At 43.4% G+C, this 22,976-nt stretch overlaps 2 protein-coding genes and 1 pseudogene across 5 annotated transcripts in view; 1 reads left to right on the forward strand and 2 right to left on the reverse strand.

The window, feature by feature from the left end:
• The window catches only part of LOC127482723 (golgin subfamily A member 2), a 252,334-nt gene that overhangs the window by 166,845 nt on the left and 62,513 nt on the right, over positions 1-22,976 (forward strand). The gene's annotated exons all lie outside the window — the stretch shown is intronic.
• LOC103347431 (translation initiation factor IF-2) overlaps positions 1-22,976 on the reverse strand; it is a 779,171-nt gene that overhangs the window by 99,232 nt on the left and 656,963 nt on the right. The gene's annotated exons all lie outside the window — the stretch shown is intronic.
• Positions 17,775-19,496, reverse strand: LOC103347454 (carnosine N-methyltransferase pseudogene; annotated as a pseudogene).

Here is a 22,976-nt window from a genome sequence, read left to right on the forward strand (position 1 = left end):
GTTAGTTTTAAAGCATTCTGATATCTGCTTTTTCATTAGAGTGTTGACACTATTTATATTGGAATAATTATGACATTACTTCTGAAATTTTACATTTGCTTTTTGTTCTCTCTTAGACTATTTTTATCTCATTTCAACCCACAAAGCATTTTCTTCATTTCCTTGAATTTTGTAGTGAACACTTTTGATTCCCTTCTTTGATTCCCTATTTGTACATGTTTAGGATACTTTTGTTCTTATTACCAATACTTACCTTGGCAAGATTAATATAGGAGACAAAGAAGAGCATTATTTTGAGGAAAATTACTGGGTCAAGAAGACAATATGGGGTTGGAATTGGGCCTGTTAGTTAATGCACCAGTAAGGATGCATGCCCCAAATATGTAAAAAATCTCAAATGTATATTATATATAACATTCTGAATACATAGCCACTTAGCCTGAGTTGATGCCACCTGCAATAGCACACAAAGACAATGTTCCTATACACCTCAGTCCAACCCTTTTTTTTTCTTGGTCAAAGATACCATTATTATAACTTCTGTGCACTAACATGCTTATTTCTAATTATGTTTATGTATTTCTCTTTTAATTGTAATAAGAAATAAAAGGAAAGGATGGACAACTATAAAACCATCCTTGATTCACCATCCTCTCAAATAGAGAAGGAGCTGAGGAGGGCCGTGGTGTAGTTGGTTTTCATGGTGGCATTAAACTTTGTTCCCTCTCTACATTAAGGAAACACCTTCAGAGCTACAGGGATTTCCCAGAGTTACCTTGATCTTTTGTCTTTGTTCTCAGTCATCTGGATTCTCCAACTTTACTTCTAACAATGAACACATGGCCACTGTGCTTGAATGTGCACTGGTCCTGGGGTTCTTCATACATCACACTTTTTAAAAATGCTTTGGGAGGTAGCTAGAGTGCCAATTTCAGGGGTTCCCAATGGCCAGCCCGAAGCCTTTCCTCATGCAGAACAATGTGTCATTACAAGCTTCTTCTGAAACTTTTTCTCTGGAACAATGAACAGTCAAGGTGAATCCAGATCATGTACCTGCTTCATGCAACATTTGAGGGAACTACAGGTCAGGTGGTGAAAGCCATGGCCACAAGTGACACAGCTGGCAGGCATGGTGTTCTCTACATGGTCAGATCCTCACAATATGTTGTTTCTCATCTTATAAAATGTGAACCATTGTCTTCTTTCCTCCTTCACCAAAAGTTCATCACACCAGAGTCAGTTGGCATATACACTGGGAGGAAAAATGATCCTAAGAAATGGTGTGTGTCACATTTGCACATGAGCTGCTGGATAGCCTGAACCACAAGGGTTCAGGTTTTAGGATACTGCTCTCTCTCTAGAGTTTTACACTTTCTGCTTGACCCTATGGGACTGTTTGTCTTTGGCTATTCACCTTTCCAGCCTCATCATTTTCCTGCTCCCTAGTAAAATCCTTCCCTCAGCTCCCTTGTGAACCTGTTCTCCCCTTCCTAACCCTTCTTCCTCCTCCTGCCTGTCTTTGCTTATCTAAGGTTATGGATATGAATGCCAAACTCCTCCCTTAATCTTGGAGTTTTATTTTCTGTGTGCTCATAGTATGAACATTAATTTTATATAATAACTGGCCTGAACCACCAACTGCCCATACATTTGGCCCAGCCTCATTCTCGATGTGTCTATGTGGGAATTTCTGGGTAGGTGTAACATCTGAACAGCTAGAATTTGTAAAGGAAATTGCCCTTCCTGGTGAGCCTTGAATAGAGCAACAGGACTGAACAGTCTGATCAAGAGGGCACCCCCTCCCTTCATAGAACATGTGCGAGAACTTAGGGGCAGGGAAGTGAAAGACCTCACCCCAGTTGACACAGCTGACAGCCATTGCATTTTCCTGGTGATAATCCCTCTCACCATTCTGGGTATGTCACAAAATTTGAGCATAGGAACCATTATCTGCTTGCCTTCTTCAGCAAAGGTTCATTGTAACAGGGCTGGTTGGCATATAACTTAGGGATGACAAATAATTCCAAGAAGCACTGTTTCACATTTGCACATGAGCCATATGATGCCCTGAACCATGAATGCTTCTGAAAGAGATACTAGGGATCTCTGAATATGGAGAAAGGAGGGGAAATGTCCCAGATGCTCCTGAGGAAGTAGGAGCATTGGATTCCCCCTGCTGGGTGTTTCCTTGGTGGAGAGGCCATTGCAGGTGCATGTTTGACATTTTGTTTTTGTTTTGTTTCAGATGAATAATTCCAATTCGTATTTATCTGGAACCCAAGAGAGAAACAAGCAGAGCCAGTGTGGGCTATTGGAAGCAGGCATGAGGTAAGTGTTTTCCATCATCATCCACACAGCCCCTCACTCCATTCTCAGATCATCCCCAAGGTGCAGGCATCATTATCTTCACTTTGTGGGTGAGAAGACTGAGGCTCACAGAGGTAAAGGAACTTGTTTTAGCAAAGAAGGACTCAAAACCAGGGACAAAAATAGCCAACTTGGACTTGATATAGAAAATTTGTAATGCTGCAAATCTACACCATCCTTTTAGCTTTCTCAACCAGAGAATACCTTGATGAAAACACATGGGAGAGCTGGCTGGTAGCATTTATAAAGGATTTACAGAGGTAGGAAGAAACTGGAGCATAGAGCAATGGCATAGAAGGCTGTGACTGCAATCCAGACACTGGAGATGGAGCAAACAGAGTGTGGAACTAGCAAGCCTTGGTCCAGGACAGGCCTACTGGTTAACACAGTGGTTGGGATGCCCATATTCCATATTGGAACGTCTGGGTTCAAGTCCAGGCACAGCTTCAGATTCTAGCTTCCTGCTAATGTGCACCCTTGGAGGCAGCAGGTCATGGGTCAAGTAGTTAGGTTCCTGCTACCCACAGGCAAGACCTGGATGGAGTTCTTGGCTCTCAGTTTCAGCCTGGGCCAGACCTGGTAATTTCTGGCATTTGAGAAGTTGGATTAGCAGATAGGAGCTTGTTTTCTCTGCCTCTCAAAAAATACATTAAAAAACCCCAAAACACCCACAAGACCTTGTTCTAGCCTTGTCCCTGCCATGCTTCCATTACTGCTGGGGAACCCTGAGCAAGTCACAGCCATTTCTCTGAAGCTTTGTAATTTGTCCCTAAGATACTGATGAACTCAAGATGGCGGAATAGTGAGGGCGCGCACCGATAGTCTGGGAAAATTTAGTTTAATAAAAGGGGAGTTACAGTAGCCGCAGAAAAAAAGAACCAGGAAAATATTGCAGGGGAAACCCTTCTGGATGAATTGGAGGACCTACTGGGAGAACAAGGTCGCCCACCGCGTGGAAGCCAAGTCGCGGGACCGAGCCGAGGAAGCCCCAGGGTCTGCGCGCCAGTGCTTGAAGGGGAGTGCATGCCACACAGACAACAGCGGGGAGACTTGGGACGCTCAGGGCACCAAGTCCACACATCGGTGCTGGAAGGGGAGGTGAGCTCAATAACCCGAGACATTGGTGGGGAAACGGGGGTCAGAATCTAGAGGGGGGCCGGAAAGTGCAGCAAACTCACTACCGGAAAGAAGGAAAAAAAAGCTTCGGGGTTTCTCTTCCCCCTAACCTTGCAAAGGTTACAAGGCTGCAAGGCTTGAAGAATTCCCAAGAGACAAAGAGCAGGCCTCCTCTCTGGATTTACATATCAATGGGGGAGAGCTAAGGAACTGAGTCACTATAATTTAGTAGCCTAGGCAACCCAGTGGAAGTCCAGAGGAGCCAAAGACTGGAAGCGAAATACCATCAATTCTGCACCGCCGTGCCATGCGGTGTTACTTACCCCCTGAATAAATAAAATACATAAATAAATAAAAAGAGAGAGATTTACCACGCATAACCTGAGGGTGTCACCTTTGCACACCCTTAACCAGGAAGAACCAGGCAGAGCTCTCAGGCCGCACCCATCTCAAGCCTCCAAGGCTCCTCCAACAGCAGCCAGTCCACTTAACACGGACACAGTATAAAAAAAAAATGCACAGTGACGCAAGAAGAATTAACTATGCCGAGTAACAAACACAGAAATAGAGGGAGCAAGATCAATGATGACACTATGATGCCTCCAAATAAACAAAACACCCAAAGCCAAGATTATGAAGATGATGAGATAGAAGAAATGCAAGATACGAATTTCAAAAAATTTATGATAAGAACATTTAGAAGTTTTCAAAAGCAAATCCTTGAACTACAGAAATCCTTAATGGACAAGATTGAAAATCTCTCTCGTGAAAACAAAATTTTAAGGAAGAGTCGAAATGAAACTCAGAAACTAGTAGAACAGGAAAGTGTTATAGTGAAGAGAAATCAAAATGAAATGAAGAGCTCAATAGATCAAATGACAAACACATTAGAAAGCCTTCAAAACAGAATGGGTGAAGCAGAAGAGAGGATATCAGACTTAGAAGATAGAGCACAGGAAAACATACAGTCAAACCAAAGAAAAGAAGAGGAAATTAGAAATCTAAAAAATATTGTTGGGAACCTACAGGATACTATTAAAAAAACCAACATTTGAGTTCTAGGAGTTCCTGAAGGCATGGAGAAAGAGAAAGGATTGGAAGGCCTTTTTAGTGAGATACTAGCAGAGAACTTTCCAGGTTTGCAGAAGGACAGAGATATCCTAGTACAGGAAGCTCATAGAACCCCCAATAAACATGACCAAAAGAGATCCTCACCACGACACGTGGTAATTAAACTTACCACAGTGAAACATAAAGAAAAGATCCTAAAATGTGCAAGAGAGAAACGTCAGATTACTCTCAGAGGATCTCCAATCAGACTCACAGCAGACTTCTCATCAGAAACACTACAGGCTAGGAGGGAATGGCGAGACATAGCACAGGTGCTAAGAGAGAAAAATTGCCAGCCCAGAATATTATATCCTGCCAAGCTCTCATTTGTGAATGAAGGTGAAATAAAGACCTTTCATAGCAAACAGAAATTGAAAGACTTTGTGGCCACTCGTCCGGCCCTGCAAAAGATACTTAAAGATGTGCTACACTCAGAAACACAGAAACACGGCCATCAATATGAAAGAAGGGAAAGGAAGAACACCTACCAGTAAAAGAGCATGGGAAGCTCAAAGCATATACTAGAAAATATTTCCGGGAAAATGGCAGGGCAAAGTCACTACGTATCAATAGTCACATTGAACATTAATGGTCTGAATTCTTCAGTTAAAAGACACCGTTTGGCTGACTGGCTCACAGAACACAACCCAACTATTTGTTGCCTACAAGAAACACATCTCTCTAACAAAGAGGCATGCAGACTGAAAGTGAAAGGTTGGAAAAAGATATTCCATGCCAACAGAAACCAAAAAAAAGCAGGTGTAGCCATATTAATATCAGACAAAATAAACTTTAATACAAAAACTGTTAAGAGAGACAAAGAGGGACACTATATAATGATTAAGGGTTCAATTCAACAGGAAGATGTAACTATTATAAATGTATATGCACCTAATTACAGGGCACCGGTCTATTTAAAAGATATGTTAAGGGACTTAAAGGGAGATTTAGATTCCAATACAATAGTACTGGGGGACTTCAATACTCCACTCTCAGAAATAGACAGATCATCCGGACAGAAGATCAACAAGGAAACAGCAGATTTAAATGACACTATAGCCCAAATGGATCTAACAGATATATACAGAACTTTCAACCCTACATCTACAGACTTCACATTCTTCTCAGCAGCGCATGGAACCTTCTCTAGGATTGACCACATACTAGGCCATAAAGCAAGTCTCAGCAAATTTAAAAGAATTAGAATCATACCATGCAGCTTCTCAGACCACAGCGGAATGAAGCTGGAAATTAGCAACTCAGGAAACCCCAGAAAGTATGCAAACACATGGAGACTGAACAACATGCTCCTGAATGAACACTGGGTCATTCAAGAAATCAAAAGAGAAATCAAAAACTTTCTGGAAGTAAATGAAGACAACAACACAACATATCAAAACTTATGGGATACAGCAAAAGCAGTATTGAGAGGCAAATTTATAGCAATAGGTGCCTATATCAAGAAATTGGAAAGGCACCAAATAAATGAGCTTTCAGCGCACCTCAAGGACCTAGAAAAACTGCAGCAAACCAAACCCAAATCTAGTAGGAGAAGAGAAATAATTAAAATCAGAGAAGAAATTAACAGGATTGAATCCAAAAAAAACATTACAAAAAATCAGCCAAGCGAGAAGCTGGTTTTTTGAAAAAATAAACAAAATTGACACCCCATTGGCCCAACTAACTAAAAAAAGAAGAGAAAAGACCCAAATCAATAAAATCAGAGATGAAAAAGGAAACGTAACAACAGACACCACAGAAATAAAAAGAATCATCAGAAATTACTACAAGGACCTGTATGACAGCAAACAGGAAAACCTATCAGAAATGGATAGATTCCTGGACACATGCAATCTACCAAAATTGAACCATGAAGACATAGAAAACCTAAATAGACACATAACTGAAACAGAAATTGAAACAGTAATAAAGGCCCTCCCAACAAAGAAAAGCCCAGGACCAGATGGATTCACTGCTGAATTCTACCAGACATTTAAAGAAGAACTAACTCCAATTCTTCTCAAACTATTCAGAACAATAGAAAAAGAGGGAATCCTCCCAAATTCTTTCTATGAAGCCAGCATCACCTTAATCCCTAAGCCAGAGAAAGATGCAGCACTGAAAGAAAATTACAGACCAATATCCCTGATGAACATAGACGCAAAAATCCTCAATAAAATTCTGGCCAATAGAATACAACAACACATCAGGAAAATCATCCACCCAGACCAAGTGGGATTCATCCCTGGTATGCAGGGATGGTTCAACATTCGCAAATCCATCAATGTGATTCACCACATTAACAGACTGCAAAAGAAAAACCATATGATTATCTCAATTGATGCAGAGAAAGCATTTGATAAAATTCAACACCCTTTCATGATGAAAACTCTAAGCAAATTGGGTATAGAAGGAACATTCCTCAATATAATCAAAGCAATTTATAAAAAACCCACAGCCAGCATCCTATTGAATGGGGAAAAGTTAGAAGCATTTCCACTGAAATCTGGCACCAGGCAGGGATGCCCACTCTCACCACTGCTATTTAACATAGTTCTGAAAGTTTTAGCCAGAGCCATCAGACAAGAAAAAGAAAACAAAGGAATACAAATCAAGAAGGAAGAAGTCAAACTACCCTCTTTGCAGACGATATGATTCTGTACTTAGAGGATCCAAAGAACTCTACTAAGAGACTATTGGAACTCATAGAGGAGTTTGGCAAAGTGGCAGGATATAAAATCAATGCACAAAAATCAACAGCCTTTGTATACACAAGCAATGCCATGACTGAGAAAGAACTGCTAAGGTCAATCCCATTCACAATAGCTACAAAAACAATCAAATACCTTGGAATAAACTTAACCAAGGATGTTAAAGATCTCTACGATGAAAATTACAAAATCTTAAAGAAAGAAATAGAAGAGGATACCAAGAAATGGAAAAATCTTCCATGCTCATGGATTGGAAGAATCAACATCATCAAAATGTCCATTCTCCCAAAAGCAATTTATAGATTCAATGCAATCCCACTCAAGATACCAAAGACCTTCTTCTCAGATCTAGAAAAAATGATGCTGAAATTCATATGGAGGCACAAGAGACCTCGAATAGCTAAAGCAATCTTGTACAACAAAAACAAAGCTGCAGGCATCACAATACCAGATTTCAGGACATACTACAGGGCAGTTGTAATCAAAACAGCATGGTACTGGTACAGAAACAGATGGATAGACCAATGGAACAGAATTGAAACACCAGAAATCAACCCAAACATCTACAGCCAACTTATATTTGATCAAGGATCTAAAACTAATTCCTGGAGCAAGGACAGTCTATTCAATAAATGGTGCTGGGAAAACTGGATTTCCACGTGCAGAAGCATGAAGCAAGACCCCTACCTTACACCTTACACAAAAATTCACTCAACGTGGATTAAAGACCTAAATCTACGTCCTGACACCATTAAGTTATTAGAGAACATTGGAGAAACCCTTCAAGATATTGGCACAGGCAAAGAATTTCTGGAAAAGACCCGGGAGGCACAGACAGTCAAAGCCAAAATCAACTATTGGGATTGCATCAAATTGAGAAGTTTCTGTACTGCAAAAGAAACAGTCAGGAGAGTGAAGAGACAACCGACAGAATGGGAAAAAATATTTGCAAACTATGCAACAGATAAAGGGTTAATAACCAGAATCTACAAAGAGATCAAGAAACTCCACAAAAACAAAACCAACAACCCACTTAAGAGATGGGCCAAGGACTTCAATAGACATTTTTCAAAAGAGGAAATCCAAATGGCCAACAGGCACATGAAAAAATGTTCAAGGTCACTAGCAATCAGGGAAATGCAAATCAAAACCACAATGAGGTTTCACCTCACCCCGGTTAGAATGGCTCACATACAGAAATCTACCAACAACAGATGCTGGCGAGGATGTGGGGAAAAAGGGACACTAACCCACTGTTGGTGGGAATGCAAACTGGTCAAGCCACTGTGGAAATCAGTCTGGAGATTCCTCAGAAACCTGAATATAACCCTACCGTTCGACCCAGCCATCCCACTCCTTGGGATTTACCCAAAGGAGTTTAAATTGACAAACAAAAAAGCGGTCTGCAGCCTAATGTTTATTGCAGCACAATTCACAATAGCCAAGACCTGGAACCAACCTAAATGCCCATCAACGGTAGACTGGATAAAGAAATTATGGGATATGTATTCTTTAGAATACTTTACCGCAGTAAGAAACAACGAAATCCAGTCATTTGCAAAAAAATGGAGGAATCTGGAACACATCATGCTGAGTGAAGTAAGCCAGTCCCAAAAGGACAAATACCATATGTTCTCCCTGATCGGTGACAACTGACTCAACACCAAAAAGGAAACCTCCTGAAGTGAAATGGACACTATGGGAAATGGTGACTTGATCAGCATAGCCCTGACTGTTAATGAACAACTTAATACATTATCCCTCTTAGTAGATTTTTTGTCTGTTCTACTTAATATGACTGGTTTAATTCTGTAATTATCACACAGTTATTCTTAAGTGTTGAAAATTAACTGAAATGTGATCCCTGTTAAACATAAGAGTGGGAATAAGAGAGGGAAGAGATGTATAATTTGGGACATGCTCGGGCTGACTTGCCCCAATTGGTAGAGTTGGAAACATACCAGGGGATTCCAATTCAATCCCATCAAGGTGGCATGTGCCAATGCCATCTCACTATTCCAAGTGATCAATTTCAGTTCACAATTGATCATAATGAAAGGACTAAGAGTCAAAGGGAGCACATAAACAAGTCTAGTACCTGCTAACACTAACCGATAGAATAAATAAAGGGGAGAGTGATCCAACATGGGAAGTGAGATACTCAGCAGACTCATAGAATGGCGGATGTCCTAAATAGCACTCTGGCCTCAGAATCAGCCCTAAAGGCATTCGGATCTGGCTGAAAAGCCCATGAGAGTATTTCAGGCATGGAAAGCCAAGACACTCTGACAAAAAGATCTCTGTGAGTGAGATCCCAGTGGAAAGAACAGGTCTTCAAAGAAGGAGGTACCTTTCTCTGAAGGGAGGAGAGAACCTCCACTTTGACTATGACCTTGTCTAAACAAGATAAGAGTCGGAGAACTCAGAGGGCTTCCATAGCCTTGGAAACTCATGACTGGTGCATAGGGAGATTACTGATGCCATAAACAGGAGTGTCAATTTGTAAAGTCAACAACAGGAGTCACTGTGCACTTACTCCTCATGTAGGATCTCTGTCCTTAATGTGCTGTACATTGAGGCTTAATGCTATAACGAGTACTCAAACAGTATATTTCACTTTGTGTTTCTATGGGGGTGCAAACTGTTGAAATCTTTACTTAACGTACACTAAACTGATCTTCTGTAAAAAAAAAAAAAAGAAATTATCAATTCCCAACTTGACTCTCACTGGGATTAAACATGACAATAGGTCTGATCTGATTTCATCATCATTTAAAAAAAATCATCTATTATTTTTCACTTTATGTTTCTGTGTGGGAGCAAACTGTTGAAATCCTTACTTAAGGTATACTAAGCTGATCTTCTGTATATTAAGATAATCGAAAATGAATCTTGATGTGAATGGAAGGGGAGAGGGAGTGGGAAAGGGGAGGGTTGTTGGTGGGAGGGATGGTATGGGGGGGGAAGCCATTGTAACCCATGAGTCGTACTTTGGAAATTTATATTCATTAAATAAAAGATAAAAAAAGATACTGATGAACTGATAATAGAAAACCCTGAGGTTCTTTCAAACTCTAAAATTCTGCCTGAGATTTATAAATTTTAATGCACTCTGAATACCATCTTGAATCCAGAAGAGAATATAGATGTAGTAATTCTTAACATAATCTTGTCAAAGTACAAAGGAATAGGCTTGATTTTAAGAATGCTTTCTCTTTTTTTTTGGACAGGCAGAGTGGACAGTGAGAAAGACAGAGAGAAAGGTCTTCCTTTTTCCATTGGTTCACCCTCCAATGGCCACTGCACTGATCCAAAGCCAGGAGCCAGGTGCTTCTCCTGGTCTCCCGTGTGGGTGCAGGGCCCAAGGACTTGGGCCATCCTCCTCTGCACTCCCGGACCACAGCAGAGAGCTGACCTAGAAGAGGAGCAACCGGGACAGAATCCAGCACTCCAACTGGGACTAAACCCGGTGTGCCGGCGCCGCAGGCAGAGGATTAGCCTATTGAGCCATGGTGCCGGCCAAGAATGCTTTTTAAACCAGATTACATCACAACAAGCCCATCATTTCAGCATCTTTCTGTTTTCCTTGTTTATGAATATGATTTGGACACTGCTGCTATAGCAGTAGTTGACATTAAAGTCAAATAAGAATATTATGTTTGAAACAGAGGAGAGGATTTAAGCTTATCTTTCTAAGAAATTTATGAAAATATACTCGGCAGGCAGAAATTGCATTGTCATCAAATTAGTTTTCTAAGCTCAAATTTAATTAAAATGAGACACTTCTACAACTGGTTCAATCAACAGAGTGTAAAGAGATTTTGGAGGGGCCGGCACTGTGACGTAGTGGGCTAATGTCCTGGCCTGAAGCACCGGCATCCCTTAAGGGCACCAATTCAAGATCTGGCTGCTTCACTTCCGATCCAGCTCTCTGCTATGGCCTGGAAAAGCAGTAGAAGATGGCCCAAGTCCTTGGGCCCCTGCACCCATGTGGGAGACCAGGAAGAAGCTCCTGGCTCCTGGCTTTGGATCAGTGCAGTTCCAGCCATTGCGGCCAATTGGGGAGTGAACCAGTGGTTGGAAGACCTCTCTCTCTCTCTCCTTCTCTTTCTCTCTCTCCCCGTCTCCTCTCTCTATGTAACTCTGAATTTCAAATAAATAAATCTTTAAAAAAAAGAGAGATTTTGAATAGAGCACACAGGAAATAAATACAGTACCGCTCGAGCAAATAACCAACACAACAGTTGTGTCTGCTGTTGCTGGTGATGCTTCTCAAATATCTTTAACAACTTCTGGATGAATTGGCTTCTGCTGGTGTGAAGCAGGCTCGTCACGCCTGGTTCACACTTGCAAATTTAGTTCTATAAGAACAAGAGCTCCCGGCCGGCACCGCGGCTCAGTAGGCTAATCCTCCACCTTGCAGCGCCAGCACACTGGGTTCTAGTGCCGGTCAAGGCACTGGATTCTGTCCCAGTTGCCCCTCTTCCAGGCCAGCTCTCTGCTGTGGCCCGGGAGTACAGTGAGGTATGGCCCAAGTGCTTGGGCCCTGCACCCCATGGGAGACCAGGAGAAGCACCTGGCTCCTGCCTTCGGATCAGCGCGGTGCGCCAGCCTCAGCGCACTGGCCGTGGTGGCCATTGGAGGGTAAACCAATGGCAAAGGAAGACCTTTCTCTCTGTCACTCTCTCTCACTGTCCACTCTGCCTGTCAAAAAAAAAAAAAAAAAACCAAGAGCTCCCTCTTGAGGAAAAGACCTTAATTCATTTATCGAGGCTCCACTTTTATAACTGACACACTTCCTACTATGTGCCATGTCTAAAAACTGTCCTGTTGAATAATTAAAGTTCCAAACCATGAACTTTTTTTTTCTTTTTCCCAGAATGTAAGTCCACCATTTCAGCTGTTTTCATGAGACTGTAAGTTGGCAACTCTTTTTTTTTTTTTTTTTTTGACAGGCAGGGTTGACAGTGAGAGAGAGACAGAGAGAAAGGTCTTCCTTTTGCCATTGGTTCACCCTCCAATGGCCGCTGCAGCTGGCACACCATGCTGATCTGAAGCCAGGAGCCAGGTGCTTCCTCCTGGTCTCCCATACAGGTGCAGGGCCCAAGGACCTGGGCCATCCTCCACTGCCTTCCTGGGCCACAGCAGAGAGCTGGGCTGGAAGAGGAGCAACTTGGACAGAATCTGGTGCTCCAACTGGGACTAGAACCTGGTGTGCCGGTGCCGCAGGTGGAGGATTAGGCTATTAAGCCGCAGCACTGGCCCAAACCATGAACTTTTAATGGACACTTTGAAACCACAGTGCTATTTAAACCCTATCAGGTTTTTTTTTTGGTAGAATAGTTTCCTGGGTGACTTTTGTGATACCTCTGAACTGAGGGATAGGAGACGTGTATACAATTAATACTTTCCCACACATTGATTGTATGCTGCAGATAATAAAAAGGGCTGATGTCAGTCACAAACACCAAGTGGATTCATGGGGTGATTAACTGGGGACTGTTGATGGAGGCCCATGAGAATGTCACTTAAGTAAGTTAGTTGACCCTCGCTGCCTGATAGATGATGACGAACAGTTAACAATGCATCTGGTTACATGAAATGTGTGAGGTCTGGAAAACCTTGGGGATATCAAAGTCACATAAACAACACAACCTTGATCTGACTTGCATGATCCAGGCAGGGGCTAGTCATAGTTGTGAAAAGCACCAACATATCTCCCGGGATTTCTAGCTTCCCATCCTTATTAATCCTATGAAAAAGCATATTCTCACACTGGTCATTTTACCGTACAGCTGTGTATGTTGGGGACCTCTTGACCAAAGGAATAAGATGCTTCTCTGAGAGTTCTTTACCACAAAGCCAGATTAATAGGAGAGATACATGAGGGAGCAACATTGTTTTCAGTTTGGTTTGTATTGACTGCATAGTCAGATACTCATGATTCATTTAAGGTGCACTCCTGTCCATGTTTGGCTTCGTCTCCATTGTGTAGCTTATGCCAACAGTTTTGGCAAGAAGGCTCTGCATTGCTTTGCTTGGAAGGTCAGGTGGACACACAAGAAGGGCTCGCAATCCCTTCTCACTGTATTTCTTCTGAGCAGAAGCCAGGTGAATGGGTTGAAGTGATAGGTCTTTTCCCTTAGCAGAAATTCCCACCTGGATCTATTCTTCTGGGAAGGGCTCAAAGCCAATGTCATGACACCAAGCACTTCCCTGTAGCTGAGGGCATTGGGCTCTAGTCACAGCTATGGCTACAGATTGCTTTTCACAATGATGTAGCTGACAGACAGCAGCATGTGATGGCTGAAGAACTATGTGGGAGATACCACATAGTTCTCAACTTCGGGCTGTGGATTGGCCTGGAGCTGACTCTTTTGAGCATTTGAGATTAGAACATTCAGATTGCTCTGTTCCTGATTCAGCTTGCCACTACGCAACCAGGATGCAGCAGATGATGGCTCAAACACTGAGTATTTGCCACCATTTGCAGGACCAGATGGAGTTCTGGGCTCCTGGCATTAGCCTGATTCTGCCCAGGCTACAGTGCTGATCTAGGGAGTAAATCAGCAGGCCAAAGACACATTCTTTCCCCAAATTGTGTGGCTTTACCTTTCAAATACATTCATCTTTTTAAAAAAAAAATCACTGAAATCAAACTTGATTGACTTTTTTAAAGTAAGACTGCTGGGTTATGTGCACCTGAAAGCTTTTAGGCAAACAGATGAAACAAATGCCAGGAAGATTGTGACCTCAGCCAATTGTAACTCAAGCAATGAGGATTCTAACTCAAAGACTGTAACTCAGCCAATGAGGAACCAGGGGAGGGATCTGCATGCTAGGTAATAAATAGGTCACACTAAACTTCCCCTCGCGTGCTGGCCTACCAAGCATGAAGTCTTGAAGGCAGATAATCCAGTCTCAATTTTGGTGCACTTCCAGATTCCATCGCTTGACTGGATGGGTGAGGCTGTTTCTCACACAGAGATGCCTTAAAAATCAACAGTTGACAAAGGCAGGGTCATCTGTGCTGAGTGTGTGTGCATTCATGAGTAAGTAGGAGTATTGGATTCCCCCTTCTTTGCGTTTCCTTGGTGGAGAAGCCATTGTTGCTCTTGTTTAAGATTTTGAAATTTGAGACCCATGCCTGGAAAGTTACTTATTCTGCATGCAGGGCTGTGTTCATTAGCTCTCTGGGATGGAGGGTCTGATTGCTCGCCAAGTAATTTTCATTAGAATGAGGTTCCAGGCCTCATGTAGGAGGACTCCTGGGCCATTGGGCATGGTTTCAGGGCTCATTTAGGGACTATCATTATCTGAAGTCAGCTGATAAATGTGAATTCTTTGTTTCTCCAGCCTTTTGATTTGTTGTAAGCCAGATACCAGACTGGATAATCTACACAACGGTTTATTCTGGTTCATGGTTCTGGGAGCCAGGATTTCCAAGGTCTGGTAGTTAGAGCTGGTGAGACTCTGAGGCTGTCTCGTCTTGTGGCAGAGTCAGTGGAGGGCAGTGAAGGGAACAACACAAAGGGGTAGTCCTTGCTTTATTCCTACTCACTTTTGTGATAACAAATCTGGTTTGGAAGAGAAAACACTCCTGGGAGAAAAACATGAATTCATTTATCCAGGGTCTACTCAAATGGCTGACACAATTCCCACTACCTACCACTCCCTAAATCCTTCCCATTGAGTAATCAAGGTTCTAACCTGTGTACTTTCAGCAGACACTTTGAACCCATACCATTACTTAACCATTAGAAGATTTTTGTAGAGAAGCTTCATGGTTGACTTTTGTGACACCTCTGAATCAAGGGAGAGGGGAATTTCACGTGAATGCTGACTCTGCACACATTGCTTCTACTCTGAAGTTAATATGAAGGTCTGAGGCAGACACTTAGCATTCAGAGAAACAACATGTGCATTCCGTGTGTAAATAAATTGGAGAACATGGACATAGGCCGATGAGAATGTCACTTCTGTAACTTAGTTGACCCTTGCAGCCTGATAGATGACAAAAGATTAACAAAATGCATCTGGCTGCATGCAATGTGAGGTCTGGAAAGCCTAGGAGATACCAAAGTCACATTAGCAAACATTGCTTTGATCAGATGTGCATGATCCAGGCAGGCTAGTCATTAATTGTCAAAAGCACCAACATATTTCCCAGAGTTTGTAGCTTCCCATCCATGCTTATCCTAGGAGAACAGCATATTCCCACTCAGGCAGTTTTATCATACAGGTGTGCATGTTGGGGGCCTAGTGACCTAAGGAAGAATAATATCCTCTCAAAGAGTTCTCTACAGCAAAGCCCTGTTGATAGGAGAGATTCATGAGGGAGCAATATTGGTTTAGGTTTGGGGTTATTGACTGCATAGTCAGATACTCATGATTCACTTAAGGTGCACTCCTGTCCATGTTTGGCTTCGTCTCCACTGTGTAGCTTATGCCAACAGTTTTGGCAAGAAGGCTCTGCATTGCTTTGCTTGGAAAGTCAGGCAGACATGCAAGAAGGGCTTGCAATCCCTTCTCACTGTATTTCTTCTGAGCAGAAGCCAGGTGAATGGGTTGAAGTGATAGGTCTTTTTCCTTAGCAGATATTCCCACCTGGGTCTGCTCTTCTGGGAGGGGCTCAAAGCCAATTTCATGACACCAAGCACCTCCCTGTAGCTGAGGGCATTGGGCTCTAGTCACAGCTATGGCTACAGATTGCTTTTCATGGTGATGTAGCTCACAGACAGCAGCATGTGATGGCTGAAGAACCTGGGTCCCTGCCACAAAAGTGGGAGATGTCCACCTGGTTCCAAACTATGACCTGGCCAGGACCTGACTCTTGAATATTTGAGATGTGAACACTCCATTTGCTCTGCTCTCAATTCAGCTCACTGCTGTGCAACAAGGATGCAGCAGATGATGGTTCAAATACTTGGTATTTACTACAATTTGTAGGACACAGAAGGAGTTTTGAGCTCCTGGCTTTAGCCTGATTCTAAAATAAACCTTGATTTATGTTTTAAAGTAAGACTGCTAGGTTACAAGCACCTGAAAGCTTTTAGGCAAACAAGATAAACAGGAGTATAGTGGCAAGAACCAGTGAAGAGAATGCAGGACAGCTTGTAACCCCAGTGTTTCAGCCTGTGAGGAAGCAGGGGAGGGATCTCCATGCTAGGAAATCAATAGTTGGCTTTAACCGCCCCAGGTATGCTGACCTACCAAGCTGGAAATCTTGCAAGATTGTTAACCAAGTTTCGATGTTGGTGCATGCACTTCCTGAACCCATCACTTGACTGGATGAGTGAGGTTGTTCATCACACAGATGAGTCTATGAAGCATCAGTCAACAAATGCAGGGCCATCCACGATGAGTATGTGTCCCTAGAGAGACACACACACATGTGTTGGCCTTCATTACTTGGCTGTGGTTTCCTGTACTAAACTGAATTCCAAAGACGCCCAGAAATGAGGACAGGCAGGAGCCCCCATTTCACTGCTGTGGGTCCTGAGGAGCTGCCTATGGATGAACCTTTTGTGAGAGTGAGAGTTGTTTGGAGATGGCTGCCCATGTCTACTCTGATACCTTCTTCCTGTATTTGGCCCTGGTTGGCCCAGTGATATTTTTGGTCATCTTGGGGTGAGGGAGGAGGGATTGAGGTAAACTCGGGGGCTCAGGCTTCAGATACAGCTCTCACTCCAGAGTTTTACTCCTTCTGCTCACCCCTCAGGAACTGTTTTCTCTTTGGTCATTTGCCTTTTCAGTCTCATCATTTTCCTGCCCTCTAGTATCCCCTTCTCTTGGCTCCTTTTTTACCTCTTCACCCTTTCCAGCCCCCTTCTTCCTGCCTGACTATGCATATCAAGGATTATGGCTATGAATGCAAAAACCCTGCCTTAATCTTGTTTTTATTTTTTTTTATTTTCTGTGTGGTCATAGTATGATAGTTAATTTTACACAATGACTGGATTGGGCCACCGAGTATCCATACATTTGGCCTAGCCTCATTCTTGATGTGTATATGTGGGTATTTCTGGCTTGGTTTAACATCTGAACAGCTAGAATGTGCAAAGAAAATGGCCCTTCCTGGTGAGGTTTGAATAGAGCAAAAGGACAGAGCAGTCTGTAATCAAGAGGTCACACTCCTTCCTTTACTGTCTTAGATAATTGACATCAGAATATTCTGGATAGTGTTCTAGAATTTGATGAATGACTCTCCTGGGTATCCAGATTGGGAAATGGGCACACATGAAGGTTTCTGCAGCAATGTTTGATCTTTCCTTCATAGGACCTCTGCCTCCACCTCTATGTGAATATGCTCTAGTCCTGGGTGTCTTCCACATACCACACTTGTTTCAATGCCTTTGGGAGGTGGCTCAGGTGCCAGTTTCAGGGGCCTCTGTCCCTCCCACATGTACACCCGCTGTGACATTGCAGATTTTTTCTGAAACTTTTGTCTGGAAAAATGATGAACAGTCAAGATGCATGCAGATTATGTACTTTCTTCATAGAACATTTGAGGGAACTAAGGGCAAGGGATAAAGTTTGTTAATTTCAGAGCATCTTTCTAGTATAAACCTCAGGGAAAAGCACAAAAGTGTCCATTCCTTTCCTTGACACTCACAACCTAGCAGAGATATTTTCCAGACCAATCTTTCTAGTCTAGCACCATGTACCGGAATATTTGTTTTTGAAGGATCCCATATCTTGGAAAATTTAAAAAACATTTTTATAATGATTGCCTGGTATCAGGAATCCCATCCTGCTTCACCAGTTTCACTGTAGTCTCACAAAGTCTCTCAGTATGGATTTTAACTTTCATGTGAAGTGTAGATGCTGGCAAAATCTTTCCATTCTTTCCGTATTCTCCATATACTTTATTTCCAAACATATTTATAAAGTCATTCACAATGGTCAATAGCATGTCTTGATTAGGATCAGTGCAGTTTGAGATCTTGTCCAAGTTAAGATATTGAGGAAGCAGTTTCTGCTGATTAACTGGAAGTGATCAAAATTCTCTTTCTATTCAATGTGCCAGCTCTTACATTCTGGGGCCATAGTGGCTGAGAGCATTCGTGATCTTCCAGAAGTGCTAGTGCTCCATCCTGTCCTTTTCCTCCTCCATGCTGCTCAAGGCAGCAGAGGACATCGCCATGGCCGAGCCCCAGTGCAGGGTGGAGAACAGTGATTCCACCACACCACTTCCAGCACAGCTGCCGCTGCTTTCTGGCCAGCAGCCTTTGGCATCTGAGTGGTGGGAAGCTGTGCTAAACTCCTCTGCTGCATCCCTGCCACCATCCTTGGCTTGGTGGCAGCTGCTCTGTCCTCCTCTTGATGGTGCCAACATGGACCTGCTGCAAACTCAGTGCACATTTCACTCCCTGCTCTCCTCAGTGCTGCCTCCATGCTGGAACCCCTGAGGTGCTGAGGGATCCTTGGAATCCCCCACATGGTTAAAGGGCTGTGCATGGCCTTAGTAAGAGTTGGCCCAAGGCACAGTGACAGGATTTGTGCACGTATTACCATGAAATATTTCCAAGGTCCTGTACTCTGATGTGTCATGGGCACAATTCCTGGGGCCAATGGCAATGGAGATCTTCCCACAGCTGCAGGGGCTCTTGTATACCACTCCAAGGCTCCCCAAGATACAGCTCAGACACCCGGCGTAAGCCTGGTGGGTCATCTCTGGGCATCAAGCTCAGCAAAGCAGAGTTGCTTCCATTCATACTCTCCCATTGCTCCCTGGACCAAAGCAGATGGGTCTAAGGAAGACGGGGCAGGGCTGGGTCTAGGCACCTGAAGCCATCCTTTCTAGTCTTTGTGATCTGACTGGAGCTTAGCTGTCTGACCCTGCCCACCCCCTTCACTTTTGCTTTCTTGTCTGCCAGTTGCAAACTCTATTCCTGCATTTACAGGAAAGAAGCTGTGGTCTAGCTTCTTCTGCAAGTAGGTGCAGGACCCTGCAGTGTGCCTCAGTGAGATGCATGCGCCTAACCTCCTGTGAGCACACTTGTCATTAGACAAACATCCTGTCATCCGGTGCTCCCAAACACGAGTATTTCCTTCTCCCTGCTTGCCTTGTTCTGGCTTTGATCCCTTACCTTCCTGCCCTTGAGTTCTCATTTTTGTTCCCCTAAAACAATGCCCTGGTCCCCTTTACCTCATTCCACCTCTGACTATGTAGACATGTCTCAGCACTTCAGACTTAATGGGTTAGAATTCACTTGCTGTATCAAGCATTTAACACAATCATAACTAGGGTGCTGTGTTGTGGAGCAGCAGGCTGCGCAGCTGCTTGCAAAGTCAGCACTCATAAGGTCATGAATGTTACTACCTGTAACCCCACTTCCTATCTAGGCTCCCTTGGATAATGCCTGGCAGGAAAGCAGAAAATTGTCCCATTACTTGGGTGCATGCCTCCCATGTAGGAGACCCAGATGGAGCTCCATGTCCTGGCTGTGGCCTGGCCCAACCACTGCTGCGGTGGCCATTTGGACAACAACCCAGAGGATAGAAGATGTCTGTCTGTCTCTCAAGCTCTCTCCCTGTTACTTTGCTTTTCAAATGCTAACAAAAATGTACATCTCTAAAGTTACTCACCACTAGCCTAAGCTCATGCAAAAGAGGAGCCCTGTTTTATTAACCACAGCATCTGTAGTGCCAGGGACATCTCCGTCCTTTCAAAAACAGGTACAAATGAGAGACACTGTTCTTTTAAATATTTATTTACTTGAAAGTCAGAGTTACACAGAGAGAAGGAGAGGCAGAGAGAGAGAGAGAGCTCTTCCATCGCTGGTTCACTCTCTAGTTGGCTGCAATGGCTGGAGCTGGGCCAATCTGAAGCCAGGAGCTTCTTCCAGGTCTCCGACATGGGTGCAGGGGCCCAACGACTTGGGCCATCTTCTGCTTTCCCAGGCAATAGCAGAGAGCTGGATCAGAAGAGGAACAGCTGGCACTCAAACCAGTGCCCGATGGGATACTGGCACTGCAGGGGTTGTCTTTATTCACTATGCCACAGCACCAGCCCCGAGACATGTTGTTTGTAAACTTGGGCCATTGTCAGTCCCAGATTGCAGAAAATGCAGTGAGCGATAAGGACTGTGTCATACACGTACCTGATGGGATGCATTCAGCCTCCCAGCCTGCATTTGTGGTCTTCCTTGTCAGGCTGTCCTTAGTATGTGCCATCTGATAATCCCGTCAGATTCTCAAGTCCGTGTATTTAGTTTACAGAGTCTAGATTGTGCCTACTGTTTCTGAGCCTATTTCTGGAAGGGGAGGTATGAACTAGAGTATTCATGAGGAAATAAAATTATAGCTTGTTCTTAGACCTTCGTACTCTGAGGCCTATATTTTGTTTTTAACTATTTTCCCTCTCCAGTCTCTGGAGAAGCTCAATGCAAGTGACAGAGAAGTCACCTGCACTCTGAATGACTCTGAGTGAGAGGCAGATTTGAACTTGAGCATGGTCTAATCAAGTGAGCAATGTGAAACCTTCTTAGACTGAAAAGGAAAACAAGGCATCTGCTAAAGGCATCCTCACAAAATGTATATAAACTACACTTGTCACTTTTGCATGTTGATTCATGTATATGTGTTCAATTAAATGGTGAAGCAGGTAGCCCACATTCTCAGATTGCCCTCCAGTCTCTCCTCACCTGAGGAAGAGGCCAATGGTGGGGATCATGAGAGCAGTTGTGCCCAGCAAGCCATTATCACTGACTCAATATTGCACCCCCTTCTCATGTGCAGGGAAATTGGCAAACTTGTCTTTCTTATTCTCTGGAGGTCTGTCCAGCTTGAAGTCACCTCCTTGTAAAATCTCAGGATGAGCTGTGGAGGGCATGCCAAGGCAGCAATGCAGATCTGTCTCCCAGAGAGTCTACTCATGGGGGGTGGGCCTGAGAAACTTCTGTTTGCTTGGTTTGGGATAGTACCAAGGAGATCTGTGGATGGAGACCTTTGAGCAGGAGCCTCATGCTGTCTCTGGTTGTCTTGAGCAGAGGGAAGTGGAGGTTGGGGAGAGAAGTAGAAGGTGTAGAATATTGCATGACATGTTAAGCTGTTCTGAATTGTGGAGAGGCATCCTCCAAGATTCTGGGCCCCCAGGCACCTCATCTCCATCTCTTGCTTCAGTCTCCTCATGGCTCTGGGATGGACAGGAAAAAAACAACTCACTTTGCTCTTAGCGGATGACCCTCTTCATGAACTAGCTATGCACTGCAAAAGGAGAGGGGGTGAAGAAAATGAATTGAAATATTTTGACACAAATGGATCTATGGTATCACATCATGATACCAAGAACAACATCCCACATTGTCTGCTTCCACTGATTATTTTTTAAAGATTTATTAATTTAAAAGTGACCATGACAGAGACAAAGGAACACACACAAACACATGAAGTGGGTGTGTAAAGGGAGGGAGAGAGAGGGAGGGGGAGGAGGAGAGGGAGAGAGAGAAAGGGAGGGAATGAGGGAAGTCTTCAACCCACAGGTTCAACCAGCGCTGGACAGGTAGAATCCAGAATTCAGGAACTCCATGTGGATCTCCGAGGTGGGAGCCAGGGACTCAAGTCCTTGAACCATGGTCTGCAGCCTCCTAGGGATGTTAACATGGAGATGCTTGGAAACAGAGCATCTGGGACTTGGTCTGCCATTCTGATGTCAGCTGAGCAGCAGAAGCCTAACTTGCTATGCCACAACACCCACTCTGATTTTTTTGTAAAGCTTTATTTGAAGGAGAGAGTGACTGACTGACTGATTGATTGATTCAGAGACAAAGAAGATCTTCCATCTGTTGGTGTCCTCCCTGAGTGACTGCAGTGATTGGAGCTAGGCCACTCTGATGACAGGAGATTCTTGTGTGTCTCCCACAAGGGTGCAAGGACCTAAATACTTGAGATTCTCTGACTTGCCCAGGTGCATTGTGGAGCTGGATTGGAAGTGGAGCAGCTGGAGCTTGAACTGCCCAAGTGGCAACATTATGCTACAGCACCAGTCCCATCCATGATTTCTTTTTTCACAAAGAAGACTTTCATTTATGGAATACAAACTTCATGTGTTTCATAAGTACAGCTTTAGGAATATAGTGATTGTTCCCACCATACCCACCCTCCCACCACTCTCTCATCCCACCTCCTGCTCCCTGACTCATTGCCAGTCCCATTTTCTACTAAGGTCCATTTTCAATTAACTTTTTTCTTTTTCTAACTTTTATTTAATGAATATAAATTTCCAAAGTACAGCTTATGGATTACAATGGCTTCCCCCCCATAACTTCCCTCCCACCCACAACCCTCTCCTCTCCCGCTCCCTCTCCCCTTCCATTCACATCAAGATTCATTTTCAATTCTCTTTATATACAGAAGATCAATTTAGTATATATTAGTAAAGATTTCAACAGTTGGCACCCACACAGAAACACAAAGTGAAAAAAATACTGTTTGAGTACTAGTTATAGCATTAAATCACAGTGTACAGCACATTAAAGAAAGAGATCCTACATGAGGAGTAAGTGCACAGTGATTCCTGTTGTTGACTTAACAAATTGACACTCTTGTTCATGGCATCAGTAATCACCCTAGGCTCTTGTCATGAGTTGCCAAGGCTATGGATGCCTTTTGAGTTAACTTTATACACAGAAGACCAGCTCTTTACTAAGCAAAGAGTTCCACAGTTTG

This window comes from Oryctolagus cuniculus, chromosome 19 (assembly GCF_964237555.1).
Source record: "Oryctolagus cuniculus chromosome 19, mOryCun1.1, whole genome shotgun sequence".
Lineage (NCBI taxonomy): Eukaryota > Metazoa > Chordata > Mammalia > Lagomorpha > Leporidae > Oryctolagus > Oryctolagus cuniculus.